Source organism: Leopardus geoffroyi, chromosome A3, assembly GCF_018350155.1.
Source record: "Leopardus geoffroyi isolate Oge1 chromosome A3, O.geoffroyi_Oge1_pat1.0, whole genome shotgun sequence".
Classification (NCBI taxonomy): domain Eukaryota; kingdom Metazoa; phylum Chordata; class Mammalia; order Carnivora; family Felidae; genus Leopardus; species Leopardus geoffroyi.
The window spans coordinates 83,409,324-83,428,026 of record NC_059336.1 but is presented as its reverse complement, the minus strand read 5'-3'; the positions used below and the strand labels follow the sequence as shown (position 1 = coordinate 83,428,026).

At 38.8% G+C, this 18,703-nt stretch overlaps 1 long non-coding RNA gene across 1 annotated transcript; it reads left to right on the top strand.

Annotated features, from left to right (window-relative positions):
- Positions 1–10,971: 10,971 nt before the first annotated feature.
- On the top strand, positions 10,972–18,138 carry LOC123579707. The gene is made up of 3 exons (XR_006702909.1): positions 10,972–11,087; positions 13,004–13,009; positions 18,113–18,138. It is a non-coding gene; the product is annotated as an uncharacterized LOC123579707 (long non-coding RNA).
- Positions 18,139–18,703: the final 565 nt, after the last annotated feature.

The window sequence follows — 18,703 nt, the reverse complement described above, 5'->3', positions numbered from 1 at the left end:
TACATCAGAACTGAAAGGAAGCTTTCATGAGAGGTCATCATAGGTATCCTTGTATCCACACAGTTGTGCCCTTAAATCACCCTAACTGCCTGATGCTTTCTTCAAAAAGGAAACTGCCTGACCTTCTGAAAAGTGTTTGAATGTTCAGTTGGTTTCGTATCATTTTTTTTTAATGCTCAAAGATACCAATGCAATCCTATGAAATATTGAACAGAAAGCCTTGAGGGCAAGTCAAAAGCATCCAACATCATTAGATAGCTTGCCTTATTCTAACCAAGGTTATATCTGTGGCTAAAAAAGTGAGAAATTCCGCCAATGGTTTATTTATTTATTTACTGCTTCAGGCACATCGACTGCACCCTTCCACTTACCCTCCCCCCATCACACACAAGGTTGGATGATTTGATTTCAGAGGACTTATGGTATGGTGGATGGGCTTTGAGTTATTTTCCTGGTTCTGCCAGGCTACCTAGGCCAGTCAGTCACCTTCTCTTGGATTCAGCACAAAGTAGGATGGTAATAACACACAGGTTCTTGGGAGAAGCAAAATGAGATCCCCAATTTGCTTTGAATTGGGAATCTCAACAGAGCAGATACTCCAGACACATATGTTTGCATGCTTTTCACTGAATTAACTGTCTTTGGTAAAACAGGCCGGGTATTTTGGTGTCAAATCAGTTAATTTCACTACTATTTGCTCGAAGTATTCTCTGGCTAATAAATTCTACCTACATCCACCCACTTCCTCAGGTTAGAAGTGAACCACTATCCTGAATCTTATTTCCCTCATACCCCACTTCCAATCTACTAGCAAGACCTGATGGTTATACTCCAATAAATACCTCACATCTGACAATTTTCTACTGCCCTTACCCCCTTTCCTGTCCATTTCATCACCATTTCTCAGCTACATATTGCAGAAGCCCCCAAACTGGTCTCCTGTCCCCCTCTCATCTCCCTACAGCCTCTACATGGCAACCAAAGTGACATTTTCTGAAATGCAAATCAGGTCATGTCACTCGCTAATAATAATAATATTAATTCCATTCATATTAATAACAATATCTATAATTTATTGAGAACTTACTATATATAAGGGGCACAGGTCTAAGCACATATTTAATGATTCAATGATTAAACCTAATGTCCACTGACACAGTAACAGATAAGGAAATGTGACACAAACACATACAATGAAATGGTATTCAGCCATGAGAACTAAGGAAATCCTGCCATTTGCTACAACATGGTTGAAACTAGAGGGCATTATGTTAAGTGAAATAAGCCAGGCATGGTAAGACAAATACTGTATAAATATACCTACATATATAATCTAAACAAGTCAAACTCATAAAACCAGAATGTAGAAGGGTAGTTGCCAAGGGTGGTGGGGTGAGGGATATGGGAAGAGGTTGGTCAAGGGACACAAACTTCCAAGTAGAAGATGAGTAAGTTCTATGTATTTAATGAATAGCATGGTGATGATAGTCAATAATTCTGTGCTACATACCTGAAATCTAAAAATGTACATCGTGAATGTTCTCACCAGACATACAAAAAACAGTAACTATGGGAGGTGATGGATGTGTTCATTAGTTTCACTGTGGTAATCACTTCACAATGTGTATGTATAGTGACTCATCACACTGTATATACCTTAAGAAAAAATCATGTTGTACAACCTAAATATAAATAATCTTTATTTGTCAGCCATACCTCAATAAATCTGGGGAAAAATAAAACTGTATAATGCAGGTACTGTTATAACCCCCCGTTTTTTTGTACATATGAAGATCATGTAATTATTAGGGGCAAAGAAGCCAGGATAAGGCAGAAATTCTTTTCTTCCCTAAAAAGTTCTAGAAGACCTGGTCCCCACCTGTCTGCTTCCTCACTTCACTTCCTAACACTCCTCCTTCTTCCTTGTTCCCTAAGCTCTAGCCACTCTGGCCTTTTTTTGTCCCTCAAACATATCACAACTCATTTCTTTCACAGGTTCAAAGACTCTCCATCCAAGCTCTGCTCAAAGGTCACCATCTTGGAGAAGCCACCCTTGACCATACTGATGGGTGAAATGGATGTGAGCATAAGCACCACAACTCATAAGTCCAGAAGGGTGTCTTTCATGGACTTCTTACTGTTTGGGCGGTAGGTTAAGAACACAGGAAGGATACTGACTCAGAGTGCTATGGTTTATCATTTCTACCAAGTAGTTCATAAATTCTTTTAATTCTGAGTTTGATTCTAAATACAAAAATGCTTATTAAAAAAAAGTAGAAAGTCTATGGAATGTTTCTGGAAACTGCTTCCTAGAACCCTGAACTTCTTTTTTCCCCCTTCAGTGAATAGACTACGCTGAAACACTCTGAAGGCTGAAAACTGACAGTACTGAAAACATTCTCTCACAAAAAGGGCTTATTTTAACTTTTCAAAAAATATTTGTATTTCTTCCAATAGTCCTACAGTTCTTTTTTAAAGGCAATTCAATTTGGGGGGAACATTATGACAATATGCTTCTTCATGCCAACGAAAGCTTTTCATTGGCCTCTCTCATGTTTCTGGCTTTCCTTTTCCAGCTGTTGTATCAGATATAACCATCTAAAACTGCGACTTGTCATCTCCATCAAATTTGGTTTATAATTCTCAATGTTGCAGTTTATATGAAAACATTTATGGATTAAAACTCAGAGTAAAAGGAAGATTTCACAAATTAGGGACAAAGTTAATTTTCCTCAAAAGGTTGGATTACAGGCAGACATGAAAAAACACTGGAGTTTATCCCAGATGTCAGACATGAAGTACACTGCCTCATTCCACTGAAATGTGGTGCAGGAGAGCCCCATCCATGCTGCCAAGCCAGCCTGGAGGTTTGGTTCCCTCCTACAAGTAACTGAACGATGTAAGGGAAGGTAGTAGGTAAAAATGAGTTCTTAGATTACTTGACCTGTCAGTCCAAACAGAAGGATTGCATTTAGGCCCCTGATTAAAGTTAACTGAATCATTATTATATACTTCCAACCTACATTCAGTGCCCATGGCAGCAATATATATATCAAAATAGGTACCATTTATTGAGCTATTACTGTATACCAGGTGGTGTGTTAGGCAATTTACATGCTTCATTTTATTGAATATATGTTTGTTAAGTAGGTAGAGGTTTTTTGTATTAAGATGAGTTATATGAAACTGACTTTTTTTTGTAGGTAAAAACAGTCCAACAGCAGCAATTTCATTTTGTTCATTCTAATACTCTGTAGGCACAGAGTATTCTGTGCTTACATTCTGACCCAGCACAATGCTTATCATACACAATAGAGCTCAGTAAGCTCTTATTTAATTTCTTAATAGTTTTACATACAACCAGCCTCACAGGGTGGAGCGAGGGGGAACAGCATTATTTCAAGCAAGATTCAATACAGCCACCTCTGCTGTGTTGATCTCAGCCACACAGGTTTCATCTGGAATGTCTCAAGCCATCCACCTGCCTTGATCCCCCCAAGGCTTACTCAGTAAACAATGAAACTTGCTGGCATGCCCTTGTCCAGTGTAACTGCAGGGAGCTTTGAGACATTGTTGTTAGGTACTCAATTACTGCTCTTCCCTCCTATCTCCAGGCAGCATGCTTTTCCTCTCGGAGAGTCACCATAAAAGGCATTTTATAGTTAAACAGCTGTGGAGGACCACCTCAGGAGGATTGAATTTAGTGATGGATTAACCTTAAAAACTGCATTCTACAAAGATATCAATTAGTATCTCAATTAGTAATATTTACCATTCTTTAGGAGGTGAAATGGGATCACTAGAAATGAATGACAAGAAGATTCCACTTCTAAAGAAGTTAAGGTGGGAAAAAGTGCTCATACACCGGAACCAGAAATTTAAACTAAATTTGAATAGAAGGGCAGATAAAGCCATTCAGAGAAGGGAATATGAAGCTGTTCCATTTTAAAACAGTGCCTGAGGCAGTGTCTTTGCCCAACCCCTTCTCACCAAGGTCTCCACACCCTCACTCCCAACCAAGAAACGAAATTACAACATGCCAGAATCAAGAGGTGCCATTTCACGAGAGGCTAAATCTAAACCAAAGACCAATGGCTGAACAATAGAGTATGTTTCCATATCCTCCATCATCCACTTTAATAACTATGGCTCAGAATCACAGAACATCAAGGTGACAGTCTAGATTTGGTGTGTCTTAAATGAGGAATAATTTGCTATTTGAGGTGGGAGATGTCAAGATTGTCCCTAAACCCGTATTTCTAGCCTGTTATGGAACTAATAGCGAAACATCTGCTTGCCAGCTGTAAACATGAACCAGCTGATTTATCTATAGACATCAGACACCCAACTGCCCCAACTTTGTACACAGGACTACTGGAGCAGAGAGGAGGGAAGGTGAGGGTAGGTTAAAGGAAGGGAGAACACCACTCTTCAGATCTTAGAGCCTACAAAGTTCATGTAAGAGTTCACTGTGGCCCACGTGTTTCTACCTCTTTTCTCCCCTGCTCCACCCCAACCCCTAATCCTCATAGGGTTAACCAACAAAATTTATATCTTCCAGGTTTTTAGCCACTGGAATACCAAAAAAGAGGTGTGTGTTCAGCCCCAATGACTGCCATCAATATGCATGACTAAATGGTATTTATCTTAATTTTGTGAAAGAAAAATAAATGAAGCATTTATAGCATAAATCTACGTGGAAACACAATGTAGGACATTGTGCACTAGGTGGTACACAGAGCACCTCATTTTTCTGTAAGGAGAGTGGCCACTCTCAGCCCAGACAGGGTGTAAGATGGTACAGATTAAGATCTGTTCTTCACCAACCAGGACCCAGAGCTGAGGCCACGTAGACAGTGACCAGGCTGGGAAAGGCTACGTCCTCTTCAGCAAAGCATTCTGCCATGTGAGCTAGGAAGTGCCACAGCAGGTATCAGGACACAACATTCCTGCACTGGGGTTCATACTGAAGCAGCTGTCTGCCATGAAAAAACTGTTCAGGCTTCCCCTATTTTATAGCTTCTCAAATGCCTGAGCCATCCCCTCTGAGTGCTATTATGTAAGTCAGGTGAGAATAGAACTAGAAGAAACCTTATTTTAAAAACTTCAGGTCTTGCTCTTCTCTGTCAGTCCAACTTTATCCTGTACCCCTCCCATCCCTCAAATGGACAAGAGCAAGCTCCATTTTTGTCTCCTCTGTGTTCAAGCAAGAAACCCATGGCCTATTCTAATAATCATTGAAGCAACTGGGCTTTAGAGTTTGGTGGTCTGGTTTTGAATGCTGGTCTACCCCTTACCTTTGTGAGCTGCTTGACTTCTTTGTGACTAATGTCCTTCGTAAGATAGGGATAATAATTGAATCTTTAACTGCTAGGATCGCTGTAAGGATTACATGAGTTCACCTATTTAAAGGACTTGGGAAAGTCCCTGGTACATAGTGAGCAATAATAAATGTTAGCTGCAATCAGCAGCAGCAGCACCATCAACATCATTTTCTTCTTCCCAGCTCCTGTTTTAAAAGTGAAAAATTGGGGCTTTGGTCTCCTGTATTATACAATATGGTATGGAGATAAAGATGACATCCGAAACAAGAAAATAAAACCAACTACACATTACATCAAACACTAATTAGGTGACACAAATTGTATGTTTTATAAGGGTTCAAACGAGGGAGAATGGCAGAGCAGGAAGAGCTGGTAAAGGTTCTTGGAGAAAGGAGAACTCTGTGGGGCCCTACACAAGGGCAGCATTTTGAGCGATGGAAACAAAAGACAACAGGGAGATCGTAGGATTCATTTCCTTTTATTAATTTTTTAAATATTTATTTTTGAGAGAGAGAGAGAGAGAGAGAGAGAGAGAGAGAGAATGCAAGTGGGGGAGGGGCAGAGAGAGGGAGACTCAATCTGAAACAGCTCTAAGCTGTGAGCTGTCAGCACAGAGCCTGACTTGGGGCTCAAACCCACAAACCATGAGATCATGACCTAAGCCAGTAGGACATTCAACCAACTGAGTAACCCAGGCACCCCGAATTCATTTCCTTTTAAAGATTCTTTGTGTGTAAGGGGGATCCTTTTATTATTTATAGGGGCTGAAAACTGTTTGAAAAGCTCTTCTCTTAATCACCTATCTGAAAAATTTTTATTGTGGAAAAACCAAACATTTAACACAGGCCTAACTGCAAACAACCAGGGTAAATTCTCACTAAAGTAGTCTCTGCCTCCAAACCCCCATCTAGTCAACACTGTAAATAGGATAGCCATGTTATTATTGAGAAGGGTGGTAACTCCCATGCAAACTACATATTTGATTAGGATCTGAACTCTTTGCTGAACCATGAATTCGAAATAATTTAGGTGATACATATAAATTTAATTTCTTTGTTCAAAAACTCCACATCTGAAATGATGCCCTGCAAATGTAGAGCTCTCACTGAGGTCTACAAAATGAGTCTCCTACTAACTCGTCTATACTGTGTGGAAATAATCTTCAAGGAAAGGAATAAACCTATTTTAAAAACAGCTGAGTCCTTTAGATCATATACCCTAACCAATTTATGGAGATAAATGGAATTCAGTATTAAAGAAATATATTTTTTCCACTACTCCAGAAAATGTAAATGCCAGCTACAAAATAGAAAGAAAAAGACAAAGAAATCAAGAATAAAGCAGCACAAAAAGAAAGCCAGAAAAATCAATTCAAGGACAATTGAAGAACCCTTGACTTACTGTCCCTTCCTGCCTTCCCCCCTCACCTCCATATCCCCCACTAACCTAAAGGAATTCTATACAGGAACATCACAGAGGAAAGGAACCCAGAGAAAAATAACTGCTGAAGAAAGCAGAATTTATTTCCACAATTTGGAATCAGAGACGGCGTAGTTCTCTACAGATACGAATCCCCCTCTTTCTACAATGGGCACTGTCCACTGTTAGCTATCTTTCCTACATTGCATTCCATCTCATTTTTCTACCACTCTCACATTAACCCTGAACTAATTACAGAGACAGATGAAAAAAATAACAAAGGAGAAAGAGCAAGAAAGGGAAAACAAACTAATACTGTGAGTGATTGCTTGTGTCCTATTAATATAAATGAATACAAAATACTTTTTAAAAAAATGCATTAGGCAGATATTGGCTTATGATGGGGTCAATATCACGATTTATTTAACTCTGGGGACAATAAATCTTGATATTGACTAAAAACATAAGTCAATATGTGTACTGTTGTGTGCATTCTATTACAAAAATGAGGTTTTTAACTTTAATGGCCCCTTTTGCAAGGAGGAAAAATAAAAGAACTCCCTCAAAGGCTCTCAATTCACAGCCACACCAACATCTGCTGGGAATGGACTCACCTCTAGGGCCCAGCTTCTCAGCATCATGTATGGTTTGTCAGTTGGTCAGTCAATGTGGTAGACTGAATTGTTGATTCTAATTATTCACTCCATCTGTATCCACAACCTTTGTGGTTCATCCTATACAAAGCAGAGGCCGCTCCTTGATGTGGGCTTAGCTTGTGACACTTTAGCCAATGGAATATGGGTAAAATTGACAGTCTGTCAGTTCCCAGTCTAATCTTTAATAGGCATCCTTTGTTCTGCTTGCTTCTTGTGACTCTGCTATCACAATGTAAAGAGCTTCCCTTTAAGTAGATGCCACCTCTTCAGTAGAAGCCCCAAATAAGTATAGCGAAAGTCCATGCCTTAGTGAAGAGCCAAGCCCAGCTGGACCAGCAAGTGAAAGCAGTCACTCACTCAAGCCCAGCATAAATCAGTGCCTCTGAGGTCAATCTGCAATGATATGAAAGATAATGCTTACCATAAATGCCACTGAGATTTACTGGTTATTTGTTATACAGCAGTAGCTGACTGATACAGGTGGCATTCACCAAATGATCATTATTTATAGACCCACTGTATACCTCACGTCCTTGTGGGATCTTCAAAGAAAGTTGGAGATAAATGCCCTGACTCTAAAAAACTTACAATATAATAGGGAAAGCAGAACATCCATATTATGGAGTGTATCCCTTTAGGGTATGTTACATTTCACTCAGACAACTATCAGACACTTCCCTGTTCCTTTAGCCAGGAATACTCAATTCCTCAAATCCACACATACCCAAAAGCTGAACTCAGCCCCCTTACCAGTTTCCAATAAAAAAAATAGTAATTCCAACCACTGGGGATATTTGTTTTGTTTATTAAAAATATCACGGAGACTTCATGGGGGTGCTACATAGGGTTGCACATAGCATTCTCGTAAAATCTACATTAGGTGTTTTATTTTCCCTAAATCCCTCCTCAGTTATAACAACAGGTCTTCTCTCTTTCTCCTGTTGTGACCCAGAGGCCAGCCTCCCTGGTAAGTCCTTTCTCCTCCTAGATTAGTCTCAAGAGCCCCCTTTATTATGCAGAAAAATTCAACTGTGCCCCCAACATACACCCCTAAACTTGTATTATCCAACATTCTGTTGTCAGCAAATACTGAACCCTTCAACAAACAGAACTACCCTCTCTAGAAGGCAGCTCAACTATCTGAGAAGATTCTTTGGTGTCTCAAGCCCCACCCCAAGTGGCTGATCAGAGTCCTTATTAAGCTGAAATAAAATATGAAACTTTCCAAAATAATTTTGATGAGTAAAACTGTCCTTATATTATCACCATTAATTTTTTTCAATAACTATTTATTAAACCAGTCACTGTTCTAAAGGCTGAGAATATAGCTGTGAACAAAAGAAACTCCCCCTAATCTCATGGAGTGTTGTTTCAAGAGCAGCAGACAGACATTAACAGTTGAACTCAAAGATGAAAGTCATGTTGGGTAGCACTAAGTACCATGAAGAGAATTAGCCTAGGGCAAGGGGATCCATATGCCATTCCAGACAGGGTGGTCAGTGTAGGCCTCTCTGAGGAAGTGACGTTTGAGCTGTGACCTGAATTGGGCCTAAATCCCATTCATTTATCCAGTATTTATTGTGTACTTGATATACTGAAGGGATAGTGTTTGGCTGCTGACAGGCACAGCAGAGAATCGTAAGTGGATACTATCCTTGGAGATTTAGTCAAGTAAAAGGGATAAGACATATTTGAAGGAGAAAAAGACACAGTAGACCTGAAGATATAAAATAACATGTGCTGTGTAGACAGGATACTAGGAAGGGTGTGGAAGAGAAACCACTTTGTGAGAAATCAACAGATCCTCTTATAATTGTAAAAATTTTACATAAAGAGCATTTTTCTGAAGAATCTAAGGTCACTTTGTCAAAAATAGAATTGTTGCACCTCAAACTTCCAGATATTTTTAGATCCTTTACATCCTGTATATGCAATACATGACAATTTTATATGTAAATGATATATATTTTATGCCCAAATCTCATGATAAAGAAATGTAAACAATTGCCATTCTCTTGTTCTCTCTTCTGTTTCTTGAGTGCAATGAGAGTATAAGATAATTTCGCAAGACAGGATTTTTTAATCCTTTTTCAAAATTATTATTACAATACAAATCTCTATACTTAGCAGCACAGAATGCACCTAAGATTAGGAATTCAAGCAGAGATGGGATGATAATTTCTGAGAAGTCAGAGGATGTTTCTATATCAGCTGGTGGTAACTCTGGACACTCACACAGGTCTATGATTGCTGACTAATACACAAAGAAGGTACAGAGATCACTCACAACAAATAGAGCCACTTCTGAATGTTTTCTTCTTTCTACTGATTTCTATAGATCTCTACTGATTAGCCATATTTCCAGTTCAGTTCCCCTATTCCCTTCTAAGAAAAGGTTTGCATTTCCCTGCTGAATGGATTTGGAACATGTAGGTTATGGGGGAGGAGTGGGTCAGAGGAATGTGATAAACACTACTAATTATCTGTCAAAATCCATTTTTATTTAATAATAAAACAAAGGAGGCAAGAATATACAACGGGGAAAAGACCATCTCTTCAATAAATGGTGCTAGAAAAGCTAGGCAACTACATACAAAAGAATGAAACTGGACCACTTCCTAATGCTACACACAAAAGTAAACTCAAAATGAAGACCTGAAAGAACCAAAACCATAAAAAGCCTAGAGAAGAACATAGGCATTAATTTCTTTGACAGGAGTCAAAGAAACATTTTTCTAGATATGTCTCCTAAGGCAAGGGAAGCAAAAGCAAACATAATCTATTAAAACATCAAAATAAAAAGCTTCTGCACAGCAAAGGAAACCACCAGCAAAACAACAAGGCAACCTACTGAATGGGAGAAGATACTTGCAAAGGATATAGCCAGTAAGGGGTTAACATCCCAAGTACCTAAAGGGCTTACATGACTCAACATCAAAAAATATATACAACCTGATTTAAAAAGGAGCAGAGGAGGGTATCTGGTGCCTGGGTGGCTCAGTCAGTTAAGCGTCTGACTCTTGATTTCAGCTCAGGTCATGATCTCACGGTTCATGAGATTGAGACCCACATCAGGCTCTGTGCTGACAGCGTGGAAACTGCTTGGGATTCATTCTCTCTTTCATTCTCTCATTCTCTCATTCTCTCTCTCTCTCTCTGTCTCCCTCCCTCCTCTGCCATTCCCCTGCTCGTTTATGTGCTCTCTTTCATAATAAGTAAACATTTTTGAAAGGTTGGCAGAGGACCTAAATAAACATTTTTTCAAAGAAGACATGCAGATGGCCAACAGATACATGAAAAGATGCTCAAAATTACTAATCATCAGGGAAACACAAATCAAAACCACAATTAGATATCATCTCACATCTGTCAAAATGGCTAAAATAAAAAAGATGGGAAATAACAAGTGTTGGCAAGGATACAGAGGAAAAGGAATCCTCATACTCTGTGGGTGGGAATGTAAATTGGTGAAGACACTGTGAAAAACAGTATGGAGGCTCCTCAAAACATCAAAAATAGAAATACCATATGATCCAATAATTCCACTACTGAGTATTTACCCAAAGAAAATGAAAACATTAATTTGAAAAGATATATGCACCCCTATGTTTACTGCAGCATTATTTACAACAGCCAAGATATGTTGGCAACCTAAGCGTCCTCTGATAGAGAAATGAATAACGAAGATGTAGTATAAATAATTGAATATTTACAAAGCCATAAAAAAGGATGAGATCTTGCCATTGTGACATGGATGGACCTAGAGGGTGTTATGATAAGTAAAAATGAGTCATACTGAGAAAGACAAATATCTTATGATTTCACTCATGTGGAACCTAAAACACAAATGAATAAGCAAGCAAACAAAAAGCATAATTAGATCTATTAATCAGATGGCTGCCATAAGGAAGGGAGATGGAGGGATGGGCAAAATGGGCGAAGGGACTGAATAAGAGGTGCAGTATTCCATTTATGGAATGAATAAGGGATAGGAATAAAAGGTACAGCACAGGTAATACAATCAATCATACTGTAATAACACTGTGGTGACAGATGGTAGCTACACTTACGGTGAGCATAGCATAACATATAGAGATGTTAAATCACTGTGCTGTACACCTTAAGCTAATGTAACATTGTGTGCCAACTATACTCAAACAAAAATTTTAAAAATAATATAATAATAAAGCTGGAGTTTTAGTTGTGCCCTTGCTGTCCAACAAAATATTTCCCAGACATTCTTGCAACTGTGTGTGGCAATGTGACCGCTAATGGCAAGTGAAGAGAAGTGATACATCCTAACTCAAGGGTGTGGCCTTAAGAAAAATGGGCATGTACTCTTCTTGCCTTTTCTCCCTCCTTTCCCCCTCACACTGGCCATAAATGGCACAAGATTTGGACCCAGAAACCAAAACCACATATTGAAGATGGCAAGAGCACCCTACCAAGTCCTGGTTCTCTGCCTGCTATTGTTAGACAGAAGTAAATTTCACTTGTGGTTAATCCACTAGACCTAGGTGTCTCTTTGAAACAGCAGCTTAGTCTCTACTCTAAGCAATATAGGGGAGATAGTAATATAGGGGTCATTAAACCCAGAAGAATTAACTAGCGCAAACAAGCATGCTCTCAGCCAGGTTTGTGGAAGTAGTGCTATCGATAGAAGAAAGATTCTGCCCAAGTCTGGAGTTTACATTAATCATCTTGGCTATTTTCTTCCTTGGACATGGTCATGTACTCAGTTTCCACATGACTTAATGTTCATGCTACATGGTCCCTGACAACAGTACTTTCCAGACCAGAGGAACCAAGTTATTCAGCAGCACTGAATGAGAAGAGCTACCATTCCAGGAGCCAGGATGTGAGTTTTTAGAGACTCAAAGTAGAAACCTCTGATGCTTTTCAGCTCTAAAATTTAATGCTTCTTGAGTTTCTTAGCTGATAAGCTTCTCCCATGTTGTTTTGTAATATAGAAGAAAGTTGTTATTTTCTAAGGTATAGCTTCACAAAAATCATTCTCCCTTAGATAAGGAGGAAAGTAGCAGAGAGCAACTCAAGGGAACACAGATTTCTTTCCACTGAACATAACCTCTCTCTGTTTTCTGATTTGATTGAGATTGCCCAGATGCTTTATTTAGAAATCTGAAGAAAATATTACTCCAAGAAATAATTAAATTAGCTCAATTAAAGGTATAAGGCTAGAGGGCAAAGGGGTAAATATTAGAAAAATGGAAATTTCAAAATATCTGAGGCCAGGAAGTAGAGTACAATGGGAGGTGGAAGAAGTGAGAGCTGGACACCATCAGCAGTTCTAGATTCAGAGTGGCTCTCAGGACCCCACATCAGCTGATACCCTTAGGCCTTTATCCTACTCTACTTCATGAGGAATCTGAGCAACTCCCACAGGAATACCATTCATTGTGTTTTGTCCTACTATCAACCAACGTGGGCTCTCAATATCCCAATTCCTAAGTAGTTCCTTTCAACAGAGACTAATGATGCAAGTGGTTCTCAGAGAAAGTAGACTAAGCATGAACCAGGAATCCCAAAATAATCCCACCACCCCAGTGGTGTGGAAAACACAGATGCCTGGAATTTAGGATTAAGTTGGGGGTAGACAGCTGAATTCTTGATCTCATTCCTAGCTCTGTGATAAATACCTTTGGCCAAGGTCATCTAAGCTAAGAGATCTTAATTCATCTATTTATTTATTCATTCAAACATTCATTCAATAAACATTTATGAGCACTTGCTCTGTGCTATGGGCTAGGAAAACAAAGTTGAATAAAAAAAGATCTCTTTCTTTCAGAAGCTCATAGGCAAACACAAATAGTTACTTCCCAGAGAGCTGCAATATTGGAAAAAATCAGGAAGGAAGGTCACATAAAACTAAAAATGTGAATTTAAAAATAACTGGTTGAAATATGGTTTAAAATGGTTTTAATGTAAACAGATGCTTAAAATAAATGTGAGCTCATTTACATAAGTATACTCATTTGCACAAGAATCATCCACATTTCTTCAAGAGGTCAGCCAACAGTAGTTCCGAATGCACCAGCCTGATCTTGATTTTGTTAGCTAACCTCTCCTTATTGCAGATGGTATCTGCCATCCACCCAGACTGTTGGTAAGGGTCTCAAATGCCAGTTTTTAAATCCTCTACATCTGTTTAATATTAATTATTTAACCAGTGAACGATGAATCAGGATACTTTCTGTTTCAAGAACAAAGAAACATTTTCCTGGTCTGTCACAGATCAATCTAAACATACTCGTTTTGCCCATTTCCAATAGACCTAAACCAGCATTGCCTTAGCAAGGTTGTTTTAATAGGACATTTTCCGTGGTTCTGCCATTCCATTTTTTTTAGTCAGTTCCATAGATTCATGAAGAATGCAAAATATATACACATTAATTCACCTTTTTTTAACCTTACCTCACTTACATTCCCCCTTGATATGTGCAATTTAATTTGTCTGATTTTGGTTTTATATTCTACCCTTTCACACACTGTTCCATATTATAAAGTTTTTGTGGTATGTTAAGTATTGGGTAGGTTTCTTTCCATTCCCATAATGTCTAAGTTACCGGTTAACTTCATTATATTTATACAAAGAACTGTTCACTAATACTGCACTAATAAAATTTGCACAAATGGCCACCAGTGGTGTACAGTTCACATAATTAGAGAGACAGATGGGTATTGTTATGTTACAGTACACAACTTAGCACCTATATAGTTCCAAACAACAGAATGTACAGATTCTTGGTAATTGTAATACTTACACAAGTGTATTAAAAAATATAAACTACAAACTAGTTAATGCAAACCTGGATAGCCAAAAATAGGCAACATGTATATGACAAAACATGTATTTAGTACATTTCCAGAACAAAGGAGGAGATGGCCAATGTCAGAGAGAAAGTGAGATTAGGTGGGACACAGTTGGGGAGGGAGGAGGACATGTTGAGGAAAAATTTCATAGGAGTAACTCTGGTGATATAATCGTTAGTAGAAATGAAAGAAAAACTATGTTTTCTAAAAGTTGAAGTAGAGAAAATACAGGATTGCCTGATTGCCCTAAATATTGAAGATATCTTACAAAGAAGAGATGGTGTCCATATATTCATGTAAGGTCAGACTGTCTCTGTGCCAACTACCCAATAAGCAATAAGATGTGTCCTGCTGTTCAAGAATATTCAAACAAAATAATGATTTCCATAAACTCCGCCAACCTCATATCTCTCAAAATATCTACAGGCATTGTAGTAATGGATGGGTCTTCAATAAAACAAATCCAAAGGTCCATCTGGCCAACTAACTTTTATTATCTTCCTGTATAACAAGACTCTACATGACCCATAAAAGCAGCACCTTTCAGCCTCCAATTGAACTTAGCCACAGAGCCTTCAAGAAAAAGTTACAAGTCAAAATATCTTTGAATCCCCTTAAGGGAAAAAAAAAAAGAAAGAAAGAAAATTGCCCATTTAGGATTTTTCACTTCCAAATAATCAAGGAGAAATGACAAAGCAAAAGAAAATAACCATGAAAAGTTCACCATTCTTTGTAATACTTTTTTTCATTTTCAGACCACCATCACTGATTTTTAAGTCATCATTCTTAAAGTGACTTGCAGAGCATTTCATTTAGTGTACCTGTGACCGGATACAATGGAAAAAGAAACAAAACAACAGTTTTCTTATCCTCCTTCCTCTTTCCCAAGATACTGGAATGACCTGGGTACAAGAGGTAATGAAGAATAGGCCTCCTTTCATTATCTTTTCTCTTTTTTTCTCACTTTTCCTCCCTGATACCTTTAAATTCTTCCCTTAGAACTAATATGGGAGTCATCATTTCATGATGAATTTGCATGTCGATCTGCAGCCAGTGTAGCAGCCCTCAGATTAGGGACATTCCGCTGCACACTAAAAGGCACAAAGAACAAGAAGTGCATTTCCATCTGCCCTTCCTTTCCAGTCAGTGCATTCCCAGCCGTGTCTATTGATGAGCACTTGGAACAATACCAAAATGCAGTGTAAGATCAATCCTGCTGTTTACTTCGCTGAGCTAAAGGAACAAAGAACAGAAGAAAGGCCTTAAACCCAGCCATCGTAAAGGAATGGGATGAAGGATGAAAAATGGGTCTGATGGACAGTTGCACAGAGTAAATGTATTTGGAGAAGCAGCAGCTCCAGCTGAGATAAAACCAATGATGATTTGTATTTTGTACTGTATCTTCAGGGGATAAAAGCACTTCTATCAGATTGCATTGGAAGCAAACTTGAAACACTGCAGTAAAGGGCTATGTTCCTGCCAGGGAGAGAATAAAAACTCCCATAATTGCTGAGGAGTGTTAAATATCTGATTGTGCATGCCTCTCTCCTCCCATGGTGAGGCAACTCAACCAGGTCCTCTTTTTAACTCTACCAGCCCGGGCTAACCCAACAGTTGGCTGGGCCCTGCTGTCAACAAAGCAACAGGATACTGGGTTTTACTTGGGTAAATACCAGTAACTGTAATTTGCGGGATTTGTCTTTAAGCCTTTTTAAAGTGATTTCAAATGGGAAGCCCAGCAACTTCATTGCTGCCAAAGTAAGAGTTGCAGGGGGAGGGGAATGGACAGGATGAGAGTAAGGAGGCAGAGTTAGCATTTAAATGCAAATATTTTGAGAAAGAGAAGGCAGGGTTACAAGGCCATTATAGCAAAGGTGAAAATTCTCTCTTTTTGAATAAAAAGCACATGCAACACACTGTTTCACTATTGGGTAAAACCACGTGACACTGGCAACCACAATGAAAGGGCACCCCAGGTAAAAAGCACGAGGAAGGGAAAGGCTAAAAATACACAGGCAAAACTGGGCATATCCTCCTTGGTGTGCCTTCCTAACTTCTCCTCCCAGAGCTAGATCCAGCTCATCCCTCAGGCTCCCAAATCACGTGTGGCCTGAAAATCAGCAGCAGCAGCATTACCAGGGAGCATGTTAGAAATGCTGAATCTCAGGTCCTGCCCTGGACTTACTGAATCTAAGTCTCAGGAGGTGGGGTCCAATAAGAGTTCAGAACCACTGCCTTCGATTATCCCAAAGAAAACTGTCTTGACTCCTTCAGCACTCTGCAAACTCTCTATTAATCCTGTATATCCTTTATTGCTCTGCCAATCACAAGGCATTAACATAAGCCTTCGCACATAGCTGGGATCCAACAAATGTGTATGTTGATATGCTTTGGTCTTGTTTTCATGTGTATTTATGTGCCCTTGATTCACCCATTAGCTGTCAAATTCTTCGAGGACAGGGACCCTCTCAGTCTTCTTTGAACTGTTCTCAATGCCGGGCACACACTGATGCTCATTAATTACTCAACGGTTGATCTGGACATTGAGCCTCCTGTTTCTATTGGGGGATATTATAGTAAATAGTGCTGAGTGGATTCTTCACTGGCAAGGAAAGGTCAGCATTTTCATACTTTGCTCTGACAAAAGGACATGGCAGCCTAAACAGAGAACAACTGGACTCTCCATCTTTAAGTGACTCAGTTTCCCCCTTTTGCAAAACAGGCATGAAAAATCAAAACTGCATATAAGTAAACATCTTACACAGATATTAAAAATTAACTGCAAAATATCCTTGGAGAAAAAAAAGTCCTAAATAAATGCAATCTAGCATAATCTTTGAATTGCAAAAAGTCAAATGCACCCTTTTAACTTAGTTTTTTTATTAGAAGGTTATCACTGATTTCTAAGCATTATATAAAGGCAATCTAATTTAATCATCAAACAACTAAGCAAGTTGGATATAATTTACCGTAAAGTAGGGTAAGGAAACTGTGACCCAAAGAGATTAAATAATCTGCCCAAGGCCATCAAGTTATACAGCAGAGCACAGATTCTAATGCTGGTAGACTCCAAGGCCCATGCCTGTTCTTTCACATCTCACTGGAGGAAAGAAAAAAGGGGAATTAAATAATGCATCCAAATGAAATCTGAAAGTCCTTCTGTACACTCACAGGGAATGGAAATGCATACAACTGCAGGGACCTGAGTTTTAGCTACCAGAAAACAGATATGCTCAATGTTAGCAATGTTGTTGTAATTGTATAAAGAGATGAAAGAAATATCATAGCATAAAACCATAATGTCAAAGAGCCAGATTTTTAAAATGAAAATATTCCATCAATCATCCAGATATTTATAAATACCAGGTCCTTGAATTTTCCACTTTTTCGTAAAATGTTTGGGAGACTATACAGACATACTCAAAAATGCAAAACTTTTGAAGGAGATTATCCTCCAAAGAAGAACTTTGACATTAACAAAAATACATCAAGAATTTAACATGTTTCTTACTGTTCATATTATCCGAGCACAGAAAACATACTAGACACCATACAGATCATTATGGGAGACTTAACTTCAATTGAGAAGGTTCATAATATAAATTAGAAAGACACAACCTAAATTAAATAGACATAGTCTAAATTAGATAAACATCATCATCAGAGTTCTGATACCTTCCCGGCAGGGTTTGTAGGAGAGGAAGTTTCCCAAGGTCTCTGATACACCAGAAAGGTCTATGTTTCCCAGGTCAAACAAGTCATTCTTTTAAATTTTATTATGTATCCACTGTATCTAAATACTAACCTTGGTGTTTGTTGTATTTTTTTAATGTTTATTCATTTTTGACAGAGAGAGAGAGAGAGAGAGAGAGAGAGAGACAGTGTGTGTGTGTGTGTGTGTGTGTGTGAGAGAGAGAGCAAGCAGGGGAGAGGCAGAGAGGGAGACACAGAATCCAAAGCACACTCCAGATTCCCAGCTGTCAGCAGAGAGCTTGATGAGGGGTTCGAACTCACAATCTGTGAGATCATGAGCCAAAGTCGGATGCTTAACCAACTGAGCCACCCAGGCACCCCTAACCTTGGTGTTTTTCTGAATGAGTCTAGTGTGACTGAAAATAACATTGGCTTCATAAAGTGGGACAGAGGCATTAAAGATGAAAATTTTACGGTTTATCAGTCTGGTTCATAAAAAAACAAAAACGTAGTTTTTCTGAGGAACTTTGGTTTGATTGGAAAGTCCTAATTATGGTCCAGCTAGCCACAAAAGCCAGAACTTCCTGCCTTGCTTGTCGCACTCTGTTCTTCTAGCAAAGAGTGAGCCTGGCGCAGATGGAAAGTGCCCTCCATGTATTCTTCCCAGAATCAGGAGGCTGTGGCTGCCGGTACCCCCAAAAATCCCTAAGTGGTTTTAGAAATAAGACAATTCATATCTTGTAATTAAATTGTTCTCAAACACTCCTTTTTCCCTTCTTA